At 34.3% G+C, this 13780-nt stretch overlaps 2 long non-coding RNA genes across 3 annotated transcripts; one reads left to right on the top strand and one right to left on the bottom strand.

Moving 5' to 3' along the window:
• Positions 1–689: 689 nt before the first annotated feature.
• On the top strand, positions 690–9011 carry LOC127842001 (uncharacterized). Of its 2 annotated transcripts, none has more exons than XR_008031450.1 (5): positions 690–920; positions 2537–4828; positions 5406–5477; positions 5870–5997; positions 6740–9011. It is a non-coding gene; the product is annotated as an uncharacterized LOC127842001 (long non-coding RNA). The 2 variants fall into 2 exon arrangements; XR_008031449.1 differs by having other exon boundaries at positions 691–1296.
• LOC127842000 (uncharacterized) lies at positions 7264–9889 on the bottom strand. Its single transcript, XR_008031448.1, has 4 exons — positions 9502–9889; positions 9039–9103; positions 7720–7763; positions 7264–7416 (listed from the first exon to the last, which is right to left on the bottom strand). It is a non-coding gene; the product is annotated as an uncharacterized LOC127842000 (long non-coding RNA).
• Positions 9890–13780: the final 3891 nt, after the last annotated feature.

Consider the following 13780-nt stretch of genomic DNA (forward strand, 5'->3'; position numbering starts at 1 on the left):
TCATCTTCACACCATTTAAAATGTATTTATTAACGATATCACTCGAATGCGGCCCTTTTAACTTGAAGGTGTAACTAATTAGCATGCAATGTTGCATAAGCTTACATCTAATTATAACATCTTGAACAGACATAACATCTTAGCATGACTAATTCTTGATCTGTTTTTAATTTATCTATGCATAATTCTAACATTATGGTTCCGATAATATGACAGTTTGGCGAGAGTTTGCTAGAATGTATGCTGCCACGATACTTAATCATCTTTGCATGTTGATTTATTGAAAGTTTAAACAATGATCTTCGTTTTATACTTTGAATTCCGTGATTCTGAGCATAAAACATGCATATTAATTAATAATATTCAAAGTTTCTCTATGATAATTTCTATATAATTGCATAATCTATTTAGTATGATGTATTACATTGTTTATCTGGAGTAGACCTAGTTTTGCGTTATGATATATATTCTTAACCTGTGATCACGTTGAAAATGTACGAAGTTTGCCAAACGCATTATATTTGTCGTGTTTTGAGAAAACTGGGCATAATGCATGTGCGTAAAGTGTCGTCCCAGATTAGCCTGAGCAGTCCGCACAGGCTAATCAAGGACGACACTTTCCGCTTGTATGACATTTTTCGTTTGAATTAAGTCTCTTATTAGCAAAAATCCAATTTAGGTGGAAAGTGCCGTCCCTGATTAGCCTGTGCGAACTGCACAGGCTAATCTGGGACGACACTTTACGCACATGAATTATGCCCAGTTTTTTTCAGAACGCGAACCATAATATCAGCGAACAGTTCCTCGAGGAATTCGAGAAGAAAATACGAGAATTCTACCCGTTGATGCGTCACTTTAGAAGTCGAAAGAAAATGGCCTATGAAGTTCGGAAAGAGGACAACGACAACGGGCGAGGCATGGTATTGTAATGCGCATGGGGGGTGGTAAGAGGGTTAGGGTAAGGGGCAGCTGTCTTTGTCCTCTTCCCATGTAGTTCGTGACAAACTCTTAGTTACGGCAGGGAGGTAAGAGCCGGGAAAGTTGACGTTACCATGGATAAGCAAACGACAGGAACAAACTCAGATAGCGATGACCGTGCTGGCATGAGAGCGTACCATCACATTTTTTACCGCCTATGTACGACACCGGATAGAGCTTTGCACCCGGAAGCTGGAAGTTCAAATGAAGATAAATTTGACTGTCCGGTCAGCGCAGTGGTTGGTGGTTGGTACAAGCGTTTCTCACTTAGGCGACCCGGCACATATGAGTTTGGTTGGTGGTCACCATACCGGATAGGTGGGGTTTCCTTCCTCCTCCCACAGCTCCTACACGCATATCTTTCAGTAAAAACTTAATACATGTAGTTGGATAACCCAGTTTTAAGTCAAAATTCGATCAAACTTTAGTAAGTCAAGGTCATTCATAGACTTTATTCCTTTTTACTGGGCGCTTTCTGATACCATATATCTTACGTTTAAAGATACATCTGTGGTTGAGTCCGTAAAGTTAGCACGGTTAAAGAAGTTTAGTTCTAGAGAATTTTGCATTTCGTTTTCTGATTCAAATTGCTGTCTGAATTTTGAACTTATTTATGTGACAGACCCCGAAAATAATAAAGGGTCGATTCGAGAGCAAAGTAGTTATTGGGATGGAAGTAAAAAGCATGATTTTATAAATAATATAACTAACATTATACACGGTAAATAAAATTTAGAAATTGAAACAAATGCTTTCTTATGTGTATGTTTTAAGAAACTGAACACATTTTGTTATGACCCAAGTAAGTACGCTGATGCTTACTTACCAGATTTACAAATAAACAATGATTTAAATTTTGAAATCTCTTTCATTGAAATTGAAAATGTTCATTATGAATTAAAGATAAACTTGTAAGCCCAGAGGTCTGGATTATATTACAAACTAAGGCATCGGATGATATTTTGATGCAACTGTAGTGTAAATAATTGAATGATTACAGCAATATGTCAGAACATTTACTTGATTTATCATTTGTTAAAATTTAGAAGAATAAAAGTGTAAAAGATGAACATCAAAAATATCGCCCTTTTATAATTAAAAGCAGTGTTTGAACATTATTTGATACGCGTTGCTGAGAAAACTGGGGATAATGCATGTGCGTACAGTGTCGTCCCAGATTAGCCTGTGCAGTCTGCACAGGCTAATCATGGACGACAATTTACGCTTAAACTAGATTTTCGGTAAAAAGGGACTTTCTTTAAACGGAAAATACCATTAAAGCGGAAAATGTCGTCCCTGATTAGCCTGTGCGGACTGCACCGGCTAATCTGGGACGACACTTTACGAATATGCATCTTGCCCAATTTTTACAGAACAAGACACATTTAATCTCATTTCATCTTCGCCTTTGGTCCCAACCAGCTTCCTCCAATCATCTCGGATCTGGGCGAGTCTCTCCAGCTGTCCCCACATCTTGCCAATCTGCTTTGCATCTGCATCCATGCATCGGTGCCAGGTGTTATAGGCTGCCCTACCATTTTACCTTTGTTTGTTCCAGATGAGAATTTTTCTTGTTGTAATGGATGCAGACTTACGAATGGTGTGTATATCAGTATACAATGTCTCTGAAAGATGACTCTCTCAACGAAGCTGCTCCTGTGCACAGGTGGTTAGCGTGTGGCTATGATATTAATTAGTGAAAACATCATTTTGAATGATAAATAATCATATTATAACGAAAAATTAACATTTCTGGAAAAAAAAAATTCACTATCAAATATATATATAACAAGGTATGCAACTCAAAATCACCCCAAAACGGGGTGCATCGCTTTGAACAGCCATATCTTCATCAATTGTGCAGCGATTTTCACGATCTCGGTCTTATTCAACGCAGAAATGAATTTCCTTTCTGGAAATGTATATGTCTTGCAATATTTTTACAAATGCTGGGAAATCTCCAGTCGTAAAGACACACCTCCGCATTGGACCAATGAAATCACTCGTATGTTTAAAATGTCAGTTAGTTGAAAAGGTTTCAAACGGCGCTGGACAGTTAGTCTTGATGCAGAATGTAACGTCAAGAACGGTAATAATGTTTTTTCATACGTTTTATTGAATTATGGTATCGAACTACATGAACTTTGTAGGGAAGTTGCCCTTTACTCCGTGAAGATTTCAGTCTTAAAGACAGCATAATCACTGTCAACTGGGTCATGCGTGTTGTGTATCGTGTTATTTCTTAAAAGTTGACCCAGCATTTGTTAAAATATTGCAAGACATATACATTTAGATAGTGATATACTTTGAAAAAAATAGGAGTTCAGGAATTTTGTTAGTAAGCAAGCCTGTGACGAGCTTACTAAGGAATTTCCTGGATGAGTTTAATAAACTATGGTTTGAAATGACAATGAGTGTCAGATTTTTTTATGCTTCAAATGAACAAATTAAATTATCTCTAAGACAAAATGACATTGCTGGACAATACAATTAATGTATGATTATACGGATACAGTAGGGTTTTATACTTAATATATTTAAAAACATATCTGAACAATACCAATTCAATAGCTGTACACAGAATCAAACCATACTGCAGTAATTCCATTTCATTGTGAAATCGTCTTCGTTGGATGCCACAACAAGCTACATTATTAACATGCCATTATCTGATAAAATAACCTTACTGCATTTTGTAAAATCGATCAAAGAGATCAATATCTTTTCAACAAGGTTATATACCAAACTCTGGCATATTCCATAGGTAACTTGTCAAAGAATGTTTTCCAAACAAAGGGGGATGAGATTCACTATTCGGATACAGATTTCGGATGAAAATCCTTTTTACAGTAATACGTATGTAGTTCCCCATATCCAGTTAATATTGCGTTCTACAAACTCAGTAACACTCGAAAATGAATCATAGATGTTACAAAATAAAAGAATACTTGTGTATTTTAATAGCGTTATCAGTTCCAAAAAGGGCAAATGCATTATTTTGACACGTACTTTTCTGAATGCGGCAAACTGTCACTCTAACAAGTTGTCATTTCAAATGATACAACAAAATCAAAATATGTTAATCTATATTACCTTCGTCATTGACGACAATGGGTGACTTCTGTTACATTGCGGCGATATGTCGTCCTTAATTAATTCATGGACTGTGTAGATTTGTGTTTTTGACAGTCTATACTTTCGCTGTATTTCTTGCTCTGTCAGAACATTTAGATAGTTTGGTCGATCTCTAAAAATCCTTGGATTTCTCCTTCGAGCGTTCCTTCTCGGAAATAACGCGGCCTTATTTACGAAAATACTGAATGCTTACGCATGCTTTTTTTGTTCGTAAAGTTGCGTTAAAACTTACGTAAAACTTACGTACGCATTTTTTAGTAAAACGCATTTGCGCAAAAATTTCAAACGTACGCAAGGAATTACGAAAATCGTAGACATACGCTAGCGTAACTCTGTTAGTAAAACGGTCCACAGATCTTAGCATGATCTTACGTAAGATTCGTAGGATTTTTTAGTACGCTTATCGTAAGTACTGCGTACCGTTTTATCAAAGAAATCGCAGCTAAGATGTCGTAAGATTTGTGCTTAAAGCTACGACTGGGTAAGACCACACTTAGCGTTCGTAAACATAGCGGCCGCACGCGCTTTAAACGTTGGTCAACCAAGAGAGATGAGAATGTTTCGAGAAAGAAAGGATTTAGCGATCTCCGTGATGGAGAAATATTGGACGTATTTATGTTTGATAACGTTAAATATATTCGTTATATCATTCTCTGCATTAAACGTCCAAGGGAAATGAAACTTGTGATGCTTGGATAATTAATTCGTTAAATAGGTAAGTATTTAGTTATCTTTATTTAATTTCTATCAAAACAAATGTTTTATGGTTTCTTTTGAAGTAAAACAGTTCATTTGTCATTAAATATTGAATGTTAACGGGTGAACTAGCATTCGGATATTTCACATTTCGGACGCTGCTATGTAAGTTAGTTGTCGACGCAATATCCTGATATGCCTTTTGCGCATAAAGTTTTGAAGTTTTTTTCTATCTAATGAATAATAAATAATGCACTGTATAATGTCTGCAATATCTGCCCCAACGATTATAAGTCATAAACTTTGCAATCCCAACATTTGAATATCAATGCTCTGTCAATATTAGATTTATGAATTGTACAGTAATATATACAGTAGCTGAGCAACATATATCTCACACTGCACGGTGAGATGCAAGGTAGCAAAGTTATATTTTGATCTAGTTACGCTCTTACCAATGACAATGTCACTTGTCAGTCAGAAGTGGCTTAACTAATAGTGTTAAATCATAAAACATGTGAATTAAATAGATGTCCCAATCATTCAACAAAGTTAGTGAAACACATTTCACATATTAAAGTATAGTTTATTTGCAGGTTCATTGAGATTGTGTCAAAGTGGCTTGGGTCAACACACACAACGCCTCTGTCTTTGTCCGTGGTTTGAAGGTATGACAATAAATAATGTGCTTTTATGGATATACCATTAGAGGGATTATGGCTAGTATTGGCTAGGAAAAAGTGGAATACTACTGTTATGATGATGCAAATATTTTATTTTTTACATCAATGCATTGCACATTACTAAAATATAATGTGTTTAATGTGCATACATAATTTTACTTTTAATTTCTTTCAACAACATAAAAGATTCAATTATATTTCTGTATGTGTGTACACACTGTATCAACAAATAAAATATGCATATCAATGTTAAAATTTATAATTTAAATGAATTTAAGATTGCGTTAAGCTTGCGAACATCCTATAGCTACCTTCATAAACCGTTTAACCAATGATTTTTCCAACTTAAACTTAGCTTATTATAAATTTGTTATTAGACTTTTCTGGAAGAAAACCACAAGAGACACCTACTGGGGGACTCCGGCTATCAACAATAGGTACAACAATGCCCAGTCAAGTGTACTGTGGTTGATAGGGCTTTTGGACTGCCAAAGAGTAGATTTAGGTATGTAAACTTACTACATGTATGTTTATTTAGTTCAAAACAGTTAAACACATTCAGTTAATCAACATAAGACACCATTTAATAAGCACAAAATAAATCTCCCCACAAAATATTGGATAAAAAGTGTGATGCTTTATGGTTTTAATAATCTTTAGCGCATAATTGTAATCGTCACATCTACATCATAACAATTTAGTAAACGTACACGGTGGAAAGCCGTAAGAATTGCACCTGTTCGTCCTCTGTGTCTGTCTGTTCATCTGTGGGTAGATTGTGCATAACAGCAACTGCTGAATGACCTTAATGTGTTAATGAATTGTAGCTGTACACAAATGAGTAATTAAATTTGTTTTGTTATTTGTTTTCAAGTTTTGAGCATATATACACAAGTTGTTTGTACTGAAGAAATTTGTCTTTTAATGACTGATGGACTTGTTTGTGTATCTCAACGTGACATGGGGGCATCAGTGAAGGAGACACATGTAGTTAAAAAAAACATTTGATACAGATTTTAAAGTTGCTTTCATATGCACGTGCATGTTTTGATAAAAATGGATGCCATAGATTATTGCAAATTTTGTTTAATGAATTTATTTCTTGACCCATTTTAGTCTTAAATTTAATTATTATCTGAAAATGTAAATCAATTAAATAAAATGCATAATAATCATTAGTTTTGATAATAAATTGGATATTGTAATTAAATCACTAGTTAATATTGATTGTTATTCTCTATTGACAGGTGTCCGCATAAAACTGGCGGTTGTTTATTCATGAGACTCGATGAGTGCTGTCAAGCAGTGGCTGCATGAATGCGCCTGCATGAATGCGCCTGCACAACTTATGCATAGATTAGCAGGTGCCACTGCCTGAACAACTTACTTAGGCACAAGAAGTGGATGGCGTTGTGCACAGTCCACAACAGGACCAAAATGCAGCTTATATGGACAACACATCATTAACTTATTTATGTAGTTGCTATTTTATGCTCACATGTGCACGAAGTGCTATAGGTGAGTCAATGTGGTCAGTCTATGTTCGGCGACATGTGTTAATATTCAATATTTGACTCTTTGTTGATGAAAGATGGTCATTAAGTTTCTGCTAATGATACAAAATAACTTAATAAGTTAATGATTTCTTGTCTATGAGCTGCTGCATTTCGGTGAAGTGTGGTCAACATCTTTGTAAAAGTGTGGATATTGACAATTTCTGCTGTTCTTTTTTGGATTTTTTTCATTAAAGACACACTTTTTACAATAAGCATTTATGCAATGCGTAGGATGATTACATGTTTCTTTTATAGTATAACAAAGTGAAAATAAATTATACTCCTTTATTTAATTATCTTTGTAACATAACAATACAGGGTTTTCTCCAACAACTCTACAGCTAGGGAACAATGAAGTGGAACACTATCTGAAAATGAAATACATTTTATGTTAATAAAATTTGTATTTGTACGACAAGTGATGAAATAAAAGGTTAACATTGTAACATAAAGAGATGTGGTTTCTGTTTGTTCTTTAAAGAGCATGTACTGTGTATACTGCACATCAGACAAGGTTCTGTTGGAACTAATAGTTTCATATACAAAATTCTTGAGAATGAATTGTATCATTTATGTAAAGATGGATTGTTAATTCATTATTACACATTCATGATCTACACTTCATAAGTTAATCTTTAATTTTCATGGAACTCACATCTTTTTTTTTTTACCCGCTCAAATGACTGGGCCTCACATGCGCTGTTTTGCGGATTTCCTATAATGATTATATATGAATGAATATGACTCGTAAAATAACATAAGTAATCCAATATGTTATTTTAGCTTATGTATACTCGTTAATTTATTTTCTACAAGTCCATGTAAAAAAAAACAATAACTTTTTTGTATTTACTAAAAAAAATTCATATTCAATTGATTTTTACAAATGGTATTGTGAAATGTGATTAACCTTTTTTATGCTCCCCCAAAATTAATTTTTTGGGGAGCATATAGTCACCGCTTCGTCTGTCCATGCGTCTGTCTGTCCGTCCGTGGACAATTTTTGTCCGGGCTATTTCTCAGAAACTAATGACCCGAATTCAATGAAACTTTATGGGAAGCTTCACTACCAAGAGGAGATGTGCATATTATTAGCAGGTTCTGGTCGGATGATTTATTACAGAGTTATGGCCCTTGAAATTTTCCATAAACTGTACATATAGTGCAATTCTTGTCCGGGCTATTTCTCAGCAACTAATAACCGGAATTCAATGAAACTTTATGGGAAGCTTCACGACCAAGAGGAGATGTGCATATTATCAGCGGATTCTGGTAAGATGATATTTCACAGAGTTATGGCCCTTTGAAATTGTCTATAAAAAATTATTGTCCCCCCCCCCCAACTACTGTGCCCTCAAAACGTTTCTTTTTATCTGAATATATAGTGCAATATTGTGACAAAAAACAACTTTGGGGAGCATCAACCGTCTCCGACGGTTTCTTGTTTTTAAATAACATGTATTTAATAAATCACCATAATAACTTTATATATGAGTCGCGCTCTGAGAAAATGGGGTTTAATGCATGTGCGTAAAGTGTCGTCCCAGATTTGCCTGTGCAGTCTACACAGGCCAATCAGGGACGACACTTTCAGCTTGTATTATATGTTGCGTTTTAAAAAAGACTCTTCTTAGCAAAAATCCAGTTTAGGCAGAAAATTGTCCCTGATTAGCCTGTGCGGACTAAATAGACTTTAGACTGCGGACTAAATATTCATTAATAAATAAAGACAATCGATCTTTATGAGCTGTCATACATACAAACATGTACATTCAATGACAAAAAGATATTTTGATTTATGCATTTATTACAATTTGAAATGTATCTGTAACCAAGTAACTTAATAAATAACGATATTTATGACACATAATTAATTTGTGATTATGATAACGTTGTTAAACCTTATTTATTTTATGTGTTTTGTAACATTGACACACCTACACGAATAAATGTGCTAACTTTATACTGTGTACTTGATTAATTATCTTACCAACTTTTGTTCAACTGATGTGATGGATGAGATCTCATCATTCACACATGGTTGTTTTTGTGCGTCTGAAAAGAAAGTACAAAGTGTTCAAATTCAAACATTCCACAGTTGAACGAAAAAAGTGATGAATGGATACCAAAAACCTAAATATAAGAAATAATTATGTTAAATATATGTCATAATATGTTAAAAAATATTTACATACATGAACTGGACTGGAATTGTCAATAGAAAACAGCAAACACACAATACACAACAATTATTATTCCTAATGATTATTCCGTGCAAATTCATTAGAAATGTATTTATGTATAACTCAAAGTACAAAATTAACCTTTTGCTCCCAGTCTAACTTTCATTTTAAAAATCTTACATGTGACTGACATTGTGAATTTTTTATAATCATTTTGTGGTAAGAGTAAGTTAGTAAGTAAGGGTCATGAGATTTCATTTGTTAATATACCTTAAAGTCCGTCCATTTCTTTATAACTTTGTCTATCGTGGGGCTACACAATCAAATGCTGTTCACTCTGAAATTGAGTGATAGTTTTCAGGTTTGTGTTTACAATTGAAAATTAATTATAAAGCTATGTACACTGTGTAATAAAGTAAAATCTATGCCATAAATAAATATACAGAAGGCATCCGTATATACTATCGCGGTGGTGTAGTGGATGAGGTGTCCGCCTAGCGATCGGGAGTTCGTGGGTTCGCTCCCTACTCGAGGAGCATTCTCATTATAAGTACGAAGTAGAAGAAGTACGAAAACAAATATATAGCGAAAGAAGCGGAAATGTGTAAGATTAGAATTTTCCTTGAAAAGAGAGATACATTTACTCTAAAAACAAACATAAAAAAAATAGTTTTCTTCAAATGTGGGGCATAGAAATAATGTATTGATTGATACTCGAATACTCTTCTGCCAAAACATTAGATATAAAAACACAATAACGATTTGTAATTTTAAAGGCTGACAGTTCCAAACGCCGGAAAATATGATTTCGTTATAACAGTACTTGCAACTAGAATTTTGGAAATAAATACATAAAATAAATGCATAAAACATTTCGATTCTTTGGTGTAAAATAACGATATGAATTTAATAAAAACTCAGTATCAATTACGAGAAAAATTGACAGACATACACGCTACAATATTTGAAGACATGAGTCATGATATTCCTACATTTAGTACTTCTATTAGTAAATCATAACTATCATTAACTACTTGCCTCTGTTTACGTTGTCGGCCATCTTGCTTTTTTGACATAAACGCGGGAAATCGTGTGGGGTTTTTCGACTGGTTCGCGATTTTCCAGATCGTACGCTTAATTAAAATCTTAGCTGCGACTCGATACTTACGACGGCGTTCATAAAACGGGTATTCGCGGATCGTAAATGAAATCGTAAGTCAAGGATTTAAGATAAGATCCGCTAAGATAATATCTGTTGATAAAACGGCCTCCTGGATTTGTTTTCACGTTCGTGACGGTGTTCGTCGATAATTCTGCTCCACATATTAGTATTTGCGTTAACACTGTTTTGCAGAGCCTATAAGACGGATAATGGAAGGCTTTTGTGCTTTCCCGATGCGGGGTGTGACGTCTGCATCGGTTTCTCCATGAAAGGTCTGGGTGCTCATAAGATAGGTGAAGCTTTCAACCTCTTCAAGCGCTTCGTCTTGAGTGTGTATCGGTGGATGCGTTGGTCTTCAATACCTCTTTTGATTGAAAGGCCTTGTCTACCGGTGCTGTAAGCAACAATGTTTATCCTGCATCTGTTGGTGGGCGTGAGAGAGAAGATTCAGATAGTTGGCAAAGTCAAGATCGTCCAACTGCTTTCAAAGTGTCCACTGGATTCCGTTTCCTCGTTGGTTTGTATTGTATGATGATCGACAGTATGTTGTAATAGTTGTCATGTTTGTCCTTCTTATTGTCGTTGGTGTGGGGGAGGATAGCACTAGATCATGTCCATGTTGATCAGTTTGTTGCCTATAAGAAAAGAGGCTGTCATGATCCGTGGTCCGTGCACCTCCCACCAGTTGAGTGCTCTCTGTGCCGACTGAGACAGCATCAGTCTACTTCATGGGTAAGAGCTGCATCCTCCTGCTCATGCCTCGAAAAAAAAATTGCCGGAATTCAGTCGCTAATGCCGAGAACCAGTCCATCTTGATTTTTTATGCTGTGTGGCGTTTATGTAGCTAGAGGTTTTTTTCACATGATTGGGTAAATAGCCTTTTGTTCAACCCTCCTATATTTTAAGTATGACTGAGGAACGTCCTAAGCGGGTAGGGAAATAATTCACTGTAATATTAAATCATGAAATTCAATGAATGATATCAGCTTTTAAGTACCGGTAATAACCAAGCGAGATTAAGAAAAATTCAGTACAAAATTGACTATGTTGCTGTCTTTTATATTTTTACTCTGTAAAAGCAGAAATAAAAAGTCCACTTGTAGCTTTATCGGCGTTCAAAAAGCGTTTGATTACTAGTATGTATGCAGAGTTAACTTTGGGAGTAAACTAATGAGTACTAATATTAACGGGAAAATGTTAAATTTAATTTTAAATAAGTACATAGACGTCAAATCGGGTATTTCAAATCACTAATAAGTTATCCGATTTTATTCCTGGTAAAATAGGCGTCCGCAATGTTGAACATCTCTCACCGATACTATTTTCTTCGAAATATTTTTTTTCTAAATGATCTAGAGTTCTAGTCAATGACCAATAACGATTATCGAAATATATGGCCAATCCATTCATATTTACATAAAACTAATTGTTATCTTCGTGCTGATGGTTGTTTAGTTCTTGCGCACTCGGAAAATGACGTCATATCTATACACCCAGTAGATACATTTTAACATATTGGTTTAAAGTTTTTCAAAAAGACATATTTCATCACACAAAAATATATAGTCGAGAAAGCTGGGGTTATTTAGTCTGTATAGAAAAACACAAAAATGAAGATCTTCCAATTGATTTACAACTATAACCGTTTGATTCATATATGTTTTAACCCATGACTGTGAAGTTTGGTGGGGGAGGGAGGGCGGGGTCCGATGTAAACTTATAAGAAAAAGGACATAAAATATTTGAAGAATATGCTCAATGCCATACGTAATGTTAAATTTCTACCCTATTTAATATTATGCTTGGTAAATATTCGATATGTATACCAATTTAAAACGAATAATTTGATTTTGTGTATAGTATTACTAGTATTATCGGACCTGAAAATATGTCTTCTTTTTTATGTACGTTTGTATACTTATATTTATTTGTATACTTATTTTTTTAAATAATGGTAGAATGTATAACTGTGTTCAGTCCATCTTTGATGACATTGGATGGCGTTATGTATTGATAAACCAACATGTAGCATATGTTTTAAAATGCCTTCATTGCAAGATTTGTAGGTGTACAACGTTTCAATGTTTCTACAAAACTTACATTCCAGTTTATGAATTTTGTTATTAAATGTTCGTTATGGATGCGTTTTTGCTACCTTCTATTGAAAAATTAAAATGTCCATTAAACTGACTACAAGATTATCCCATAAATGTATTCATTTAAAAAATGTTCGAATAATATTTATACCTCTAAAGTAGTATATTGATACAAAATACACGTTAGACAGTTATGTGTACATCTATTTTGAACGTTATATCAAATCATGATCCAAATTTCAATTGGAATTCAGCCTCATTTAAGAACATTTAACAAAACGTCAGGCAGGTGCTGGTTATTGCATATTTACTGTCAAATTGTTTATGAAGGCCTTAACAATTCCATTTTACAGTCGAATGTTAAGTTAAACTTACAGGTTAAGTCTTTTTACAAATAATTAGAAGGCTCGATGAAATTTTAATAAACCTAACATGAATAACTGTTATGGCCCATAAAAACGGGGCTATTATATTAGAAAAACGTCACATATTTACCAAATTAAAAGTCCTAATGAATTCAAGTTGCGTTGTGGCTCTTAAAGCTCTGTCTTAACACTGTGTTTATATAATTAACTTTTCTTCATTGGATTTTTCTATCTGCAATCCTCCTTCCCATATGGCTCCATGAACAAAACTTGAAGTCCCTTCTTTGTTAAAGGCAACAACTGTCCCAATCGACATCATCAACAATAAAAACAACGACAAAGCAATCGCATTTTAAATGAACGTATCTGGTTGACATTTATTTGTTGTGCATATCCATTTATTATTTTATTTGCCACTGCTTTTTTTCCAGCCGGATGCAAAAATATCCTGCTTGCATACCTCATGGTCAATGCTCGATTTAAGTGGATTTTTCAAATGTCGAATTTCTGATATTGGTGCTTAGTAATCTTTACGTCGTACATTTTTATCGTTTCTATTCTGCACATACTGACAGATACTTTTTAGTGCCGTAGTATTTCAGTTTATTCTTAAAGATGTCACCATTAATGTCAAAAATAATAAATATATCTCTAAATAACAGTATTCAAAAATTATATCATAGATTATATTCACTTATAACTTCAATGCCCAAGATAGTTTTAAATCAATTATAGTGGTACAATTCTATACAAAGATCTCATGATACCATATTTAAAAATGAAAGCTGATATTTATTTAATTCTTATTGATGCAACAGCCATGCGCATGCTTATGTTGCATAGTGACAATGAATGTGTTAAAGTTTCCATATGTGTTTCGTCTTGACTCGGAGAGCTCTGATTCTTCCAATGGTTTGCAGCCAATC

The sequence above is a fragment of the Dreissena polymorpha genome, chromosome 8 (genome assembly GCF_020536995.1).
Source record: "Dreissena polymorpha isolate Duluth1 chromosome 8, UMN_Dpol_1.0, whole genome shotgun sequence".
NCBI classification, from domain to species: domain Eukaryota; kingdom Metazoa; phylum Mollusca; class Bivalvia; order Myida; family Dreissenidae; genus Dreissena; species Dreissena polymorpha.